General features: G+C 41.8%; 1 protein-coding gene across 11 annotated transcripts in view; it reads left to right on the forward strand.

Moving 5' to 3' along the window:
* Positions 1 to 15,031: 15,031 nt before the first annotated feature.
* LOC131067461 (protein argonaute PNH1-like) overlaps positions 15,032 to 15,833 on the forward strand; it is a 143,232-nt gene continuing 142,430 nt past the window's right edge. For 5 of the 11 annotated variants that reach the window (XM_058002475.2, XM_058002476.2, XM_058002474.2 and 2 more), the window contains exon 1: positions 15,033 to 15,407. The gene's annotated coding sequence lies outside the window, so the exon portion shown is untranslated. Of the gene's footprint in view, positions 15,408 to 15,833 lie in introns of all 11 variants that reach the window. The other 6 variants (XM_058002473.2, XM_058002479.2, XM_058002472.2 and 3 more) reach the window with 2 other exon arrangements.

Below are 15,833 nucleotides of genomic sequence, written 5' to 3' on the forward strand. Positions count from 1 at the left end.
CTAACAAGCAAACATTCATCATGACGCTCAAATGGGATCCTACTACCTTTCAAAGATGGGGCGAATTGGAAGAGGAAGATTTATACAAAATGCTCTATAAAGACATTGAAGATGACACACATGATCAGATCAATATACCTTGTGAGAAATATGGCAAAGGCTTCAAGATTCTACAAAAATTCGGGTATGATGGGAAAAGCCCTCTTGGGTTACGCAAAGAAGGCGTCATGGAACCCCCACAACCTGAATTGACTGTAAGAAGAGAACGCTCAAAGGGACTTGGTTTTCTGACTTCCAAGATCCACACAAAGAGGACAGAAGAGGCATCACAAATCAAAGTTGCCAAAGTTCAACAAGAAGATTGCTATTCCACAGATTCCAACGAATGGGAATGGGATTCAGACAAATCCTCCAGTGACTATGAGCTCACCGAGACATTCAGAGAGCCAGATGAACCCACAGAAGAAGAGGAGTTTTATAACAAATTTAGAGTTGGTCAAGAAACAACCCATGAGGAGTCTACACAGTCCTTGTCTCGAGGTTAGGTTGAAATCACATAGGATGAGAACACCTGTTCCGGAATGCGCTACTTGTAATGATAATTTGGATTCACTTGCGATCGAAACTGACGAGGAGAGTGCCATCGATGACCTCGATAATTGCCTCGATATACCCGAATATAACCATATCTTCACTCTTAGCCCTGCAAACTCTGAAAACATTAAAGGCCTTTCCCTTGTTCACCACCAACTCATTGACTGGGATTATGAAGGACCAGCACAATTCGACACATTTCAGAATGACGAAGCTATTATTGACTATCTTGGCATACGAGATGATCTTCCCCTTGGGGACCACAAAGCAGGATACATCATAGAACTCAACAACATGGCATATTTCAGTGAGGGTGTCGGACCTTCCAGTCACAAAAATGTGAAAATGGCGAAAACCACACTGTGGCGCTATCTGACCCCAAAAAAGTAAAAAGAAAGGACGTATCTGAGGGTGAAAACCTCTCTGAGGCACCCGAAGATGGAAGGCTCGACATTCTCCCAACATCATATGAGGAAAAATCATCCATGTTGGTAGAGGAGACTATCAAGACAAACATTGGTACAGAAGAGATTCCACACAACATATTCCTGGCTCAATCCTTGACAGAGTCCGAAAGGGGAAAGTTCATAAGCTTCTTCAAAGAACGACAAATCAACTTTGCATGGTCATACGCTGATATGCCTGGACTGGATCCGGATTTGGTAATGCATCATTTGACAGTCAAACCGGGGGCAAAGCCAGTGAAACAGAAATTAAGGAAAATGCATCCACAAGTGGCATTACTAGTCAAAGCAGAGCTGGAGAAATTATTGGATGTCGGATTCATACGCCCAATTGATTACCCCGAATGGATCTCCAATTTAGTACCTTTCAGTAAACCAGATCGCAGCATCAGAATATGTACAGATTTCAGAGACATCAACAAAGCTTGTCCAAAAGATGACTTCCCATTACCAAATATCGACTTGATCGTTGATCTCACAGCGGTCATGAAATGCTATCATTAATGGATGGATTCTCTGGCTATAATCAGATAAGAATTGCACCCGAGGATCAACATAAAACATCATTCACTTGTCTGTGGGGAACTTTCTGTTGGAATGTCATGCCCTTTGGGCTGAAGAATGCAGGTGCTACATATCAAAGAGCAATGACCACTATTTTTCATGATCTCATGCATGTAACTGTGGAAGATTATGTTGACGACCTCTTGGTCAAATCAATAGACAGAAATACACACTTGGACATACTTTCAGTTGCCTTTGATCGGTTGGAAAAATACAAAGTAAGATTAAACCCTAAGAAATGTGTCTTTGGAGTAACCTCCGGGAAACTCCTAGGATTCATCGTGTCCAAAAGAGGAATTGAAGCGGATCCAGCAAAAGTCAAAGCTATCTTGGAAATGCAACCACCAAGAAATATTAGTCAACTTCGATCCTTACAAGGGAGACTCCAGTCTATACGAAGATTCATAACACAACTGGCGGATAAGTGTAATCCTTTCCAGCACCTGCTACATAAAAACATCAAATTCAAATGGGATGACAACTGTCAACAGGCTTTCCAGACGCTCAAAGATTATCTTCTAAATCCGCCAGTTCTGATGCCATCAGTTCCAGATCAACCACTGTTATTATACATTTCAGCTACTCCAACAGCACTGGGGGCACTCTTAGCGCAACAAATTGCTGACGACAAGGAAAAAGCAGTATACTATATCAGTCGCACATTGGTGGGATACGAACTAAACTACACACCGATCGAGCGTGCATGTCTCGCTGTGGTCTTTGCTTCACAGAAATTACACCATTATATGCTTACTCACAAGACTAAGTTGATTGCAAGAATTGATCCATTAAAATACCTTCTCAACAAAGCTACACTTACTGGGCGACTGGCCAAATGGGTAATGATCTTGAGTGAGTTCGACATCGAGTATGTAGACAGAAAAGCAATAAAAGGACAAGCAATCGCGGATCAATTAGCAGATGCTCCCATGATAGATGATGCTCCTCTAAATTCAGAATTTCCAGATGAATCCATTCTAACAATATCACATGCAAAGCCATGGCAATTATACTTTGATGGTTCATACACACAACATGGGGCATGAGCTAGTATTCTTTTTATAACTCCTCAAGGCGATTCTATACCAAAATCATACCGCTTATCATTTCCTTGCACCAACAATATAGCGGAATATGAGGCATTAACAACAGGATTACGAATTGCAGTTCAATGGAAGATCCAGGAACTTCGTGTTTTTGGAGACTCCCAACTTGTTATCCGTCAAGCAACTGATGATTACCAAACAAAAGATGAAAAATTACTGCCTTATAAACAAATGGTGGATGATCTGAAACAACACTTTACAAAGATAGATTTTGAGCAGATACCAAGAGAGCAGAATCGCGCCGCAGATGCCATGGCTACAATTGCTTCACTAATTGACCTGCCTCAAAATGAAACCTGCTATGAGTTCCTGGTAGACAACCTGTTGGTTCCTTCATATGAGATAATGCCTACTGAGATGATATGTGTGGTTGATCCCGAATCCCAGTTATATGGCTCCATCTTCACATACCTTCGCGACAATACCCTACCTCCTGATCTATCAAACAACCAACGCCGCACTTTCATTCGCCAATCCTCTCGATATGTCATTTTAGTTGATATCCTATATCGACGAGGTCTAGATGGCACTCTTCTTAGATGTTTAGAAAGCGACGAAGCTCAGATTGTGTTACATGAAGTGCATGAAGGGATATGTGGTCCACATGCTAGTGGTCCTACCTTGGCCAAGAAACTCATTAGGACTGGATATTACTGGCCCAATATGGAAAAAGACTCATATCAGTTTGTCAAGAAATGTAAGCAATGTCAAATTCATGGAGACCTCATACATGCGCCAGCACAAGAACTACAACCACTTGCATCTCCTTGGCCCTTTTGTCAGTGGGGACTCGATCTCATAGGCAAGATTCACCCTCCTTCTTCCAATGGTCATAAATTCATTATCACAGCCACAGAGTATTTCACAAAATGGATTGAAGCCGTGCCTCTCACACAAGTCACTAGAAAACAAATTGCTACTTTCATCCTTAACTATATCATTTGCCGATATGGTATTCCTAAGTCCATTATCACTGATAACGGGCGTCCCTTCAAAAATCAGGATGTTCGTGAACTCTGTGACCGCTTCCATATTTCCCATCGTTTCTCCACACCATATTACCCCCAAGGTAATGGCCAAGCTGAGGCGTCTAATAAAACAATCCTTAAAATCCTCAAGAAGACAGTCGACGACGCTGGCCGTAACTGGCATATCCAACTTAATCCTGCACTTTGGGCCTATCGCACAAGTGTCCGCACACCTACAGGAGCTACACCCTACGCACTTGTCTACGGCGCTGAAGCCATCTTGCCTATTGAGGTCGAGTTACCTTCTTTACGGGTCTCTTTGCGAAACATCATCAACGATGAAGATTACAGGGTCTCTCGCTTACAAGAACTAGAACTGTTGGATGAACGGAGACAAATTGCTTTTAATCATCTCAAGGCTTACCAACAGCGAATGAGTCGCAGCTACAATCACAAAGTCAAGCCTCGCACATTTGAGGCAGGTGACTTAGTTCTCAGAGAAAACCCCAAGAATCAGCAAGACAGAGATAAGAAGGGCAAGCTCGAACCAAACTGGCTTGGTCCTTACATCATCACAGCAGTATATGGATCTGGGGCATATCAGTTCTCAACTACAGAAGGTGAACCTTTGGAGGACCCTATCAACAGCATGCACCTTCGCAGGTTTTACACATAGCTCTTCGGAATATCCTAATTCAAAAAAATCAAAAAAATCAAAAAAATTCAAAAATACAAAAAAAAAATTATAAAACAAAAAAATCGTTACTTGGTGAAAACCTGGCAAACAGGCGCCTTGTGACACAAAAAACATTGAAAAATCGAAAAAAGTAAAGAGAAATAATTTCGTCCAACGGTGAAAACCACTTCGGTGGCGCCCTGGGCAAGTACCATGGTGAAAACTGGGTTCCCAGCGCCATGCGTAGAGACATTGTTCCTCCCTCCTTCAGGATTCTCTTTCATCATTTCACTTTGCACACACTCACGACCAATTCGTTCATAACAAACTTACCCATTCCCATCATGGCTTGTTATTGATCTACCCAAGATTGGTTAGCCATTCATAATAAACCCCCCTTTTCACTCCCTTTCCATCCATAATAAATCAGATCTTATCTGTGGCTAAGGCAAATCCTACGTCTAGTAATGGGTGTGGAACTAAGAACATCACATGTTTCGAGGAGTACAGTTTCTTCCAGCTTCCTTCAGTCTGTCCGCACACAATCCGCAATAAAGCAGCATCTGCATCACAGATCCGCAATAAAGCAACATTTGCATCGCCAGATCCGCAATAAAGCTTCATCTTCTTCGCAATAAAGTATTAGTTTCATGGATTCAGTTAGTTCAGATGAGACACAGCAGCAACAATGGGCTTCAACAAAATCAAATCTTTCAACAGACTCAGACAACATTATGGTTCAATGTTAATCTATCCCTTTTGTGAAAGTGAACATTGTGACCACAATCAAACATGACTTATACAAGTGACAAGAGACACTAAACTTGAGGACTACAGTAGATGTTGGTGTCGAGTCTTGGTTTTCTTTTGATTTCATCTTTCTGGTGACATGTCTTTTAGCTTTTCCAGGATGTCTTTGACTAGAGATTCTATCTCCAGGATGTCTTTGACTAGAAAGGCGAGGATGGGGTATCGTCACCTATTTGTGTTTGCTGTCTGTGGATTGTCTCTTAGTAATGCTATGACTTGTCCAAGGATATGAGGACACTATGAGTCTAGTATGAATTGGGGCATTCCTTGTTTGTGATTGTCTTATCTCCATGCAAACAGGTACAATGACTTTCTGGGTCGAACTCATGCCTCGATTGTCATAACCTACTTGCCATAATAAGCTCAATGATGATAACGCACAAGAAGCTCTTTCACTTTCATATCTTCTGTCTTCCATCCCCCTTTCTTGGTTGACTTCCATCGTCCTTCTTGAGTCCGCGTAGCCTGCTATCACATGACTGAGTATAATGACACACCAAAAACATTTGCATTTCATGTAGTTGCACCTGCATTACCACATATAAGCATCTCATACATACATATAGATATCACAATGGCATCACATCCTGCACACAACGCCTGTTAGCACATCTTACATTTTTTTTTACGTTTGCATTATCATATTCATCTGCATTACATACATTCACATTTGCATTAGCATCACATATACAACATAAAAGAACAAAAATATTGCATTGCATCATGTACATATTTGCATCCATATCATAAGCATCACATAAGAACATCTCATCACATAGGTACACATGCATATAGCTGCCGCAAAAATGAATCATCTCTCATATATAATCAAATGTGTCATGATACAATGATGTCAAAAGAATCATATGGCTACAAAATCACCTGCAGGTGTCTACAATACAAAAAAATGGTACATATACTGATACAAGGGAGCCCTCTATGGCTATGATGAACTCCCTCCCTCGGAGCCACCTGGCCTTGACGGAGTCTGAGCTCTAGAAGGACCCGCTCCAGGATCACCCTGCCTATCTGGTGGTGGTGGAGGACCCATGACCCCACCACTAGATGCCTGTCTCCTCCGGCTCCCTCCCGTAGTCGTCGCTGTCCGCGATGGTCTATGGAAGCTCCTCGCCCGCTGATCTGCTGGCACGACACCATAATACATGTCCCTCCAGTAGGCGATCTCCTCTCCGGCTCGCAGTACATATGCGTAGCCTGCTCCTGTGTCCTCCGCCGTCTGCCTCCCTACCCTCAGCGCTGTCTCAGCCTCAGTGTAGCGCTGAATCGCCTGATCCCTCTCCCGCTCAGTATCCCTGAGCCGGGTCCTGAGCCGATCCCTCTCCCTCTCCAGATCCTGAATCTCGTCTGCCTGGCCCTGACAGATCTCCCTCAGATCCAGCAGCTCAGCCTCCACTGGGTCAACCCCCTCTGCCTCCGCCTCTGCCCGTGGCTCTCCCTCTGCGGGTGCCTGCCCCTGTACCCCTCCCTGTACCTGTCCTGGTGCCTGAACGGGTACCTGTCTCGGTACATGCCTAGGTCCCTGTACCTGTCTTTGTCCCGGTGCCTGTATTGGCACCTGTCCCTGCACCTGTCCCTGTCTCTGTCCCTGTGCTCTAGGACCCTGTGCTGCTGGTACCTACAGGAGCACTCCACCGCGACCCCTCACCACCTGAGCCTGTCCCTCCTGTCCACCCTCCCTCCGAGGTGCCACCCTCCTCTCCCCAACTACTCCCCTCTGACGCCGTCGACCTCTACCCCCATCACCCCCACCATCATCATCGTCATCTCCTCCTCCATCTCCATCCAGTAGCTCCCCTGGATCTGCCAGTCGAGGGAATGGATGCTCTGCCTAGTAAGCTGTATACTCTGCATCCATGCCTGCATCCTCAATCTCAGGCCACATGTCCCAGGGAAGGGCTATCATCTCTGCCAGCTGTGTGACTGCTTGATCATATGATAACAACGGCCCAAACTGCGCCTGATCCCTGACTGTACGAGCATACATACCCGAGCCTCGTGGCATCCTCTAGATCCTGCCAAACTGTCTGCCAACCCTATCCACCAGCTGTCTCTCCAGTATGTAAGGCGTCCGCCCAATCAAATATCTGCTCCTGAAGGTATAAGGCAGCTCCACTGCGTCATCCTCCCACTCCTCGCACCCCAGGTACGGCCTCCAGATGACTACATCAATGTCATCTATCACACGCCTCCAGTGCTCTAACCTGCCAATCCGAGGCTGCGAAGTAATCATGTCATAAAGATGCACAAAGCTCCGCCCCTGACCTCTGCTCCTGAAGTGTATCGGTCGTGTGATAGGCAGATGCTTGTATGCCCACACCTGTAGCAGTGTCACTCCATAACCTAGTCCCACTGATCCATGGTAGACGAACTGGTGCAGCTCATAATACAGATGTGCCAAGACACATGGACCCCATGCATACCTGGTGTGCTCAGTCACCAATATCTCCAGTGCTCCTCCCCAGCCCACTGCCAACCCCCGTGTCGCCCTGTCCGGACACAGGAACCCACTAATGACTCCTCCGATCACAGCTGGCAAGGCTAACCCTATCGCAGTCATGGTATCCCATGCCACGTGCCCTGCTCTCATCTCTAGTCCGGGATCTTGGAACACCCGTCTCAAAGCCTTTCTGTCTCCGTCACGATCGTATGGGATCAGCTCTCCATCGATCGGTATATGCAATATCCTGTAGACATCCTCAAGGGTGACTATCATCTCACCCATCGGCAAATGAAATGTGCATGTCTCAGAGTGCCATCTCTTCGCTAGCGCAGTCAGCAAACCCATGTTTGCCCGAAACTCAGGCACATATAATACGTGTCTCAATCCCATCTCCTCAATGGCAGCTCTATCCTGAAACGACAACTTTGGTCGCAACCTCTGTGTGGACGGGAATCTTTCCCGTGACTCTAGCATAGGCAGATACTCCTGCAGTCAAACAATCAATCATGTCAGTTATCGTGGCATTCCCTGTTCATCACAAAATGCTACTCGCTATCTAAATGCATATGGTTATCTATTCTAGTGACATTCACTGTTCATCACAAAGTGTTGCTATCTATCCTAGTAGTGCTCCCTGTTCATCACAAAGTACTACGTGTGTGACATTCCCTATTCATCACAAAGTGTTACTCACATTTAGCACTCCCTGTTCATCACAAAGTGCTGCTCATCCTTTGGGTACTCCCTGTTCATCACAAAGTACTCTATCTTGGTGCTCCCTGTTCATCACAAAATGCCTTGATCTATCCTAGTCTTCCTAGAGGACCTGCTTGGGTGTATCCTCTCAGCAGCTTATCCAATCGACAGCGTATGTTCATCACATAACTGCCAATTTGACCTAGAAGACTAAAACCTTGCATTTTTTTTGACATAAACGCGCTTTAAACTCACAAACGCGCTGAAGACTGCATAGACGCGCCTGTACAACGCAGACGCGCCTGTTTGACATAAACATGCCTACATTTATCACAGACGCAACTTTGGAACATAAACGCCCCTACAGGGCATAAACGCGCCCGCATCAAGCACAAACGCGGTTCCAGACGCAGACGTGCCTGGCATCGACACAGACGCGCCTAGTAGACACAGACGCGCCTGGCACCGACACAGACGCGGTTGCACATTTTTGCACTTTTTTGTGCCCTATTCCTAAGCGCATTTATTGCTCAACTACCATGCATTAATGACAAAATTGAAATGCGTCAAAGTACGAGGAGGTTTGGTGGTACTTACCGACTCTCCTGCCTCTGCTGGCCTCTGAAATCGGCGAACGCGGTCGAATCTGTGTACGAAGGCCATCGCTGCTGACTGCTGCTGCTCTTTTTCTCGCTCTGCACTGTGATCTCGTGAAGGTGTAGATGACAATGAGGATGTCTTTTGCCTGAGGTCTATCTTATAGCCTACCCTAGCCCTTGCCTTCATTTCCCGAGTCAGTATTCTTCATCCTGTGACTTTGTCACTTTATCCGGTTTATCCATTCTAGCCTTTCTTTCTTATCGAGAGATTGTCTGCAATCTTTTCAGACTTTTTCATCCAATCTCTCGAGGGGGCATATCATTCCCATTCTGGGGCAACTCTGTATCAGTTCATCTTATCTTCTTTGAAACAACGCGACAAGCCGCATTGTCTCAAAGAGGGGCAAAATGTAGACACCTAAAATTGTCCAGTCTAATTAAATAAATATTTTATTTATTTAATTATCTAAGCCTAATTCTTCTATTAATTAAATAAATCCTTATTTATTTAATTAATTCATTTATCCTCTTCTAGCCTTATTTCTCATTTAAATAAATACATTTATTTATTTAAATTATCCTTTTCCTAAATTAAATAAATATCTTATTTATTTAATTATCCTACTTCTTCTATTTATTAAATAAATCTTTATTTATTTAATTAATTCATTAGCTTTTTCTACACATGACACATGTCATTCATCTCTTAATTCCTACACTACCTACCTCTTTCATTATTTTGGTATTTCTTTTACCTACCCTCTAATCCTAGCCAACCTCCTTTTTACACCTCTCAATCTTAACCCTCCATTTCATATTGTGTCTTCTATTTAAGAAGATGCTTTCTTCATTGTCAAACCCTAACGACCCTAATCACTCATGCTAATGATCTTTCATGCAACTTGCTACACTACGATCCTACTTGCAACCACATTCCGTTCTTTGTTGAGCTCTTGTGCATACAAAAATCTGAGAGCAAATATATCAAGCAAGATCAATGGAGATAGGAAAAATGGAGATCAAAACCCTATTGGACATGTGATGGTATAATCTTTGTGATTTCATGTGATTTGCATTGTCTTAGGTAATCTTCATATGTTATGGTAGATCTTTGTTGATTGTTAGGCTAGGGTTTTGTGGTTGGATTCATTTAGCCTTTCAATATTGTTATTATTGTTATCCATTTTCACCATACATACTACCCTTTGTAAATTGACAAACTCTACAACTTTGCACATATTTCCTAACATCCTTATGAATCTGGGGCCAAAAGTAATTCTCACTCACCAATGCTACTGTTTTGTCAATACCAAAATGTCCAGCTAATCCTCCACTGTGTTTCTCCTTTATCAGATTCTCCCTCATAGAACTCTTAGGTATGCACAACTGAACTCCTCTGAATAACATCCCATCCTGAATGAAGTAATCCAACCACTTGCTTCTGTCTACCGTAACCGGTTCTCTACATGCTCTCCAAGGTTTTGCAAAATCCGGGTCATCATCATACAAGGTCTTCAATTCTTCAAATCCTAACACTGTCACTCTCATCTTTGTCAACAAATTCCTTCTCCTACTCAATGCATCAACAACTTTGTTAGATTTCCCACTTCTATGCTTCAACATAAAGGCGTAACTCTGCAAAAATTCTACCCATCTCATATGTCTCTGATTTAACTTACTCTGACTATTCAAATACTACAAAGCACGATGATCCGTATACAACACAAACTCTTTAGGCAACAGGTAATGCCTCCTTTTCTTCAAGGCTTGAACTATGGCATAAAACTCTTGATCATACACTGAATATCTCCTCTGGACATCATTCAATTTCTCATTGAAATAAGCTACTTCTCTCCCTTCCTATCTCAAGACTGCTCTTATTGTTGTTCCACTTGCATCACAATCCACTTTAAATAATTTATTGAAATCTAGTAAAGATAGCACATGCTACTTAGTCACTTTCCGTTTCAACAACTCAAAACTTTTGTTTGCTTCGGTGGTCCACTTGAATTTCTTCCGATCTCCCCTCATGGTCTTAGTCATAGGGTTACAAACTGAACTAAAATTTCTAATGAACTTCCGGTAGAAAGTAGCCAATCCATGAAATGATCTTACCTCTCCAATGCTTTCTGGTGTAGGCCACTCAACAATTGTTTTTACTTTCTCAGGGTCCATCTTCAAACCATCCTCAGATATCACAAATCCCAAATAGACTAACTCATCTTTCATGAAAGTACACTTTTTAAGATTTATCAACAACTTTTCTTCTCTCAACCTCTGCAAAACTTGTCTCAAATACAACAAATGCTCCTCTTTTGTCTTAAAGAAAATCAGAATGTCATTCAAATATACAATAACAAACTTACCCAAGAATTTATTCAATACCTCATTCATCAGCCTCATGAAAGTACTTAGTGCATTAGTTAACCCAAAAGGCATCACCGACTATTCATACAGTCCTTCATTTGTCTTGAATGTCATCTTCCACTTATCTCCTTCTCTGATCTTGATATGATGATATCCACTCTTCAAATCTATCTTTGTAAAGTATTTGGCTCCACTCAAACAATCCATTATGTCATCCATCCTAGGCAAAGGAAACCGGTATTTCACTGTGATCTTGTTTATTGCTTTGGAATCAGTGCATATTCTCCATTCTCCATTCTTCTTAGGTGCCAATACTGCTGGTACTACACAAGGGCTCATACTTTCTCTGATCAAACCTTTCTTTAACAGCTCCTGCACTTGTCTATTCAGTTTTTCATTCTCTGTTGGTGTCATCCGGTGTGCAGCTTTGTTATGCCAACTAGCTCCGGGAACCAGGTCCATGCAATGACTCATACTTCTCACAGGTCGAAATCCATCAAGCATGTTATCTGAAATGATGTCTTCATATTATGTTAGCAAATATTTTATCTCTTCTAGTTGTTCCTCTTCATGCTCTGGATTCTCAGTCTTCCTAGGAACTAAGGCAAAACACACATTCTCATGTCTCAATCTATCCAAGAATTTCCTTCCATCTACCAAATAGATTCTAGCATTCATACAAACTTCACTCTTCGGAGGTTCCACCAAGGGCAACAAGGTTTGCTTCATCCCATTGGCCATAATAGTGTATGTATTCTTCCTCCCATCATGTATTGCCTGTCTATCAAAGTGCCAAGGTCTACCCAAGAAAAGATGATAAATATCCATAGGCATAATATCACACAAGACTTCATCATGATAATTCCAAATTTTCAATTTCACCAAACATTGCTCACTTACTAACAACTTATGTTCATCCCGAATCCATGCTATCTGATAAGGCTTAGGGTGTTTCAATCTTTCCAAATTTAACTTATTCGCCATCTCTTCTAAAACAAGATTATCTGAACTACCACTATCAATAACAACTTTATAGCACTTACCGGATACCTTACATCTGTTCTTGAACAAATTCTTCCTCTGCAAAGGGTTCTTCACCTCTCCCGATATGACACAAAGTTCTCCTCATCATCAACAGTTCTCCATCTTCCGATTTATTATCTGATCCGGTGGGTATTTCTTCCACCACAACTGCTCTTCTGGTATTCTTTATCTTCTTACACTTGAAAGCACGTTGTCCTTCTCCTCCACACTTAAAACAAGTTCCTCTAAATGTTCTCTTGTCTTGTCTTCCAAAATTCTCATTCCGGTAGCCATCTAGTTCTCTCCTCCGGTCGAAATTTCTATCATCTTTCTGGTATGAATTACCTTGTTTGTTCACTTCTTTGTCCTTGTTCTAATCTGTACAGGTTCCTCTACCTCTGATATATCCTCTTCCTCCTTGAAATCTTCCTTCGGAAAACCTTCCACCTTTGCCTCTCTGCCTTTGCTCATGTCTTTTGTTTAGTTTCTCTTTTGCCTTCAGGGCACACTGGTAAGCCTCTTGAATACTCTGTAATTTGATCAAACTAAGTTCATCTTGTATAGACACCCGCAATCCATTCAAATATCTTGCAACTTGCTCAACTTCATCATCAACATGTCCGGATTTGATATTCAACTTGTAAAATGCTTCAGTGTATTCCTTCACACTAGATTCCTTCTGTCTCAAATTCTGCAACTTCTGGAATAAATTCACTTGATAATCAACTAACATAAATTTTGATTTCAACTTAGCAACCATTTGATCCCATGTCTTGATCTTCTCTTTACCTCTTCTCTGTCTATCAAGCCGCAAATGCTCCCACCAAAGAGATGCATGACCTTTCAACCGGGTACAGGCACATTTCACCTTCCTTTCTTCTGCAGTGTTTTGAAAATCAAAATATTTCTCCATCTCTGAGATCCAATCCATTAATTCATCAGAATCTAACTTTCCATCATATTCCGGAGGGGTAAAATGAGGTTTAGTATTCGCCCTACTCAAAACCCTCAAAAACCTTTCCTCATCCAGATCAACTGCTGGTGGGTTTACTTGTTTTGCCGGGGCTTCTTCTCCTTCATCTTCACTTACATCTTGAATGTGTCAACCTCTTATCTGGGCTGTCTCCACGACTTCCACATGGCTGCTATTCCTCGCAACATTTCCATCATAGCAGGGTTTGCATTCCCACACGCTCCACCATTCCTAGTTCCTCTTTGCGCCATCTTTACGCCAGTCCTCTGCAGCTATAGGTCAGATCCACAGTCCGCCACCCTACAACAAAATTCTTAGGACAACACAATCTCCAGAACGAAACTTGCTTTGATACCACTTGAAGTAGTCACCAGTTAGGAGTGACCTTAAAGAGATCAGTCCAGACCAGTCAACAAGAGTAAACACAACAGAAACACAAAGACATGATGGAGGCAATGCAAAAGAGATTGAATTATAACATGAAAATTGATTACAACCAACTGATAACAATCGGGTTATAGAAATCGACTCACAGGCCTACTAAAACATGCTCAAAATACAGAACATGTCACAACTGAGACCTCAAATCTTAAGATCTATCTTCTATGCTCTGTCTAACTTCTTGGTTACATTCTAATGCTCTATTACAATGATTTATACAATCTAAGAGGATCCGGTCGGCCCAAAAAGGTATCAAAACCCGAAGAACAAGATCTAATGTGCAAAACCAACAAAGTCAGCCTCCGCCAAAGAAATTCCTTCGAAAAATCCAAAGGATGAAGAGTAGATGACAGGAAGGTCAGCCACACGCCAAGGAACATCATAATCAATGCTCAGGGCTCCACAAGCTACAGAAGGGATCCGGTAGATCACCAATGCAAATAGGTCCAGGCAACCGATAACAAAAATTGGCAACCGGTAACATGAAACTATCTCAGAAATCGATAGCGATAACTTGCCGAAAAATGATCCAAATGCTCCAAGGTTTGAGAATAAGGAAGATGATCAAGTCTTCAAGCAAAATCCAACTCCACAAGATCCAGTGAGCCAAATCCGGGACATACAAAAAGAAATGCTGAAACTGCAAACAAAAAACAAAACAAAAAGAAAAGATTTTTGGTTGATGCAAGATTGCTATGAACAGGGGATGCTCCCACATCAGTTTTAGTTTCATTTAGTACACAAATTTATGCAAAAAATAGACCAAATTTTTCCTTAATTGACCTTCCACACCTCCTCAACATACCCATTGCATACCAAGGTGCAATTGCTAGTTATTATTATATTATGTTGTTATGGTGAGAAAAAACAACACATTCTTCTAAAACATGAGAATAATGTTCATTGCAGGTCAAATTAATAGGCTAGTATACATGTCATTAGAAATATTCTTATTATGACACCATAAGATGATGATCTCTTTCTACATTTTTTAGAGTTTCAAATACGATCAATCACAACAAAGATAAACTATATTTATCTATTAAAAATACTCAATTTCTATTTTCAAATTTTAAAAACTTTAAAAAAGATTTATTTCAGTATTTTAGCTAACAAGTCTATTTACTTATTAAGAAGAACAGCCTTTCTAAGAAACTAAAAATTCACTTATTAAAAGAACAGCCTTGCCTATAATTCTGACATAAACTAAAAATAAAAACAGGAAAAAATAAGTAGTGTACTTTGGTAATTGGTGTTTGCTTATCCCATAAACTCTCTATTCTTGTGAAGGTCGTGAAACACTTGCATTTTCAGCTCATTTCCATCTTTTAGTAAAGTTGCTCGCTTGCTCATTGCAAGTCATACCTCCTTTAGTAAAGTTGCTTTTTCGTTCATGTAGTAGTCGGGACGCATAAGAGGGGAAGCCAAAACGCCCGTCTGAATTTATAGTACAAGATTTAATGAACATGCATTCAAACCTGTAGAAGATGGCACATGCATTCTCATGTTCTGCGAATTGCCACAAAAGCTATACTCCTTTCTGAATTTTAAATCCTTGCAACTCTCATCTTCTCATCACAGGGGAGCTTCCATGGTGGCGGAACAGTCTCAGTAAGCTGTCTGCTGGAACCCTCGATTTTCATGAAGTGAGAAAAGGTGAAAAAAGTGAGGTTTTTCTCTTTTATTTTATTTATATTAGAGCTTTTTGTGGCTGCAATAGTGGAGTAGGTTTGGTCAGTGATAAGTTAGGTCTCTCTCTCTCTAGTATCGAATATCTGTAGAGGATATGGATACGACAGTGGCGTCCCATAGTATCCCATAACTTAGGGTTTCACCGAGGTATTTTCCTGTAAGCGAACAGGACATTTTATGCATTATGCATTTGTTCTTTTTAAATTGGAAAATGTAGGCTTCATTCCGCTCTGCAGCACGGAGCAAGTCCAGCCTTCCCGGGCATAATTGAAATGGGACATTTATTCTGGTAATGCTGCTTCTTTACCATGCAGCCAGCTGAATTATACAGTATGCATTTTATTGTCTATGGATTAGTTCTATCTAGAACTTCCAAGCTACCTTTATGGGTATTTTGCT

Source organism: Cryptomeria japonica, chromosome 3 (genome assembly GCF_030272615.1).
Source record: "Cryptomeria japonica chromosome 3, Sugi_1.0, whole genome shotgun sequence".
Classification (NCBI taxonomy): Eukaryota; Viridiplantae; Streptophyta; class Pinopsida; order Cupressales; family Cupressaceae; genus Cryptomeria; species Cryptomeria japonica.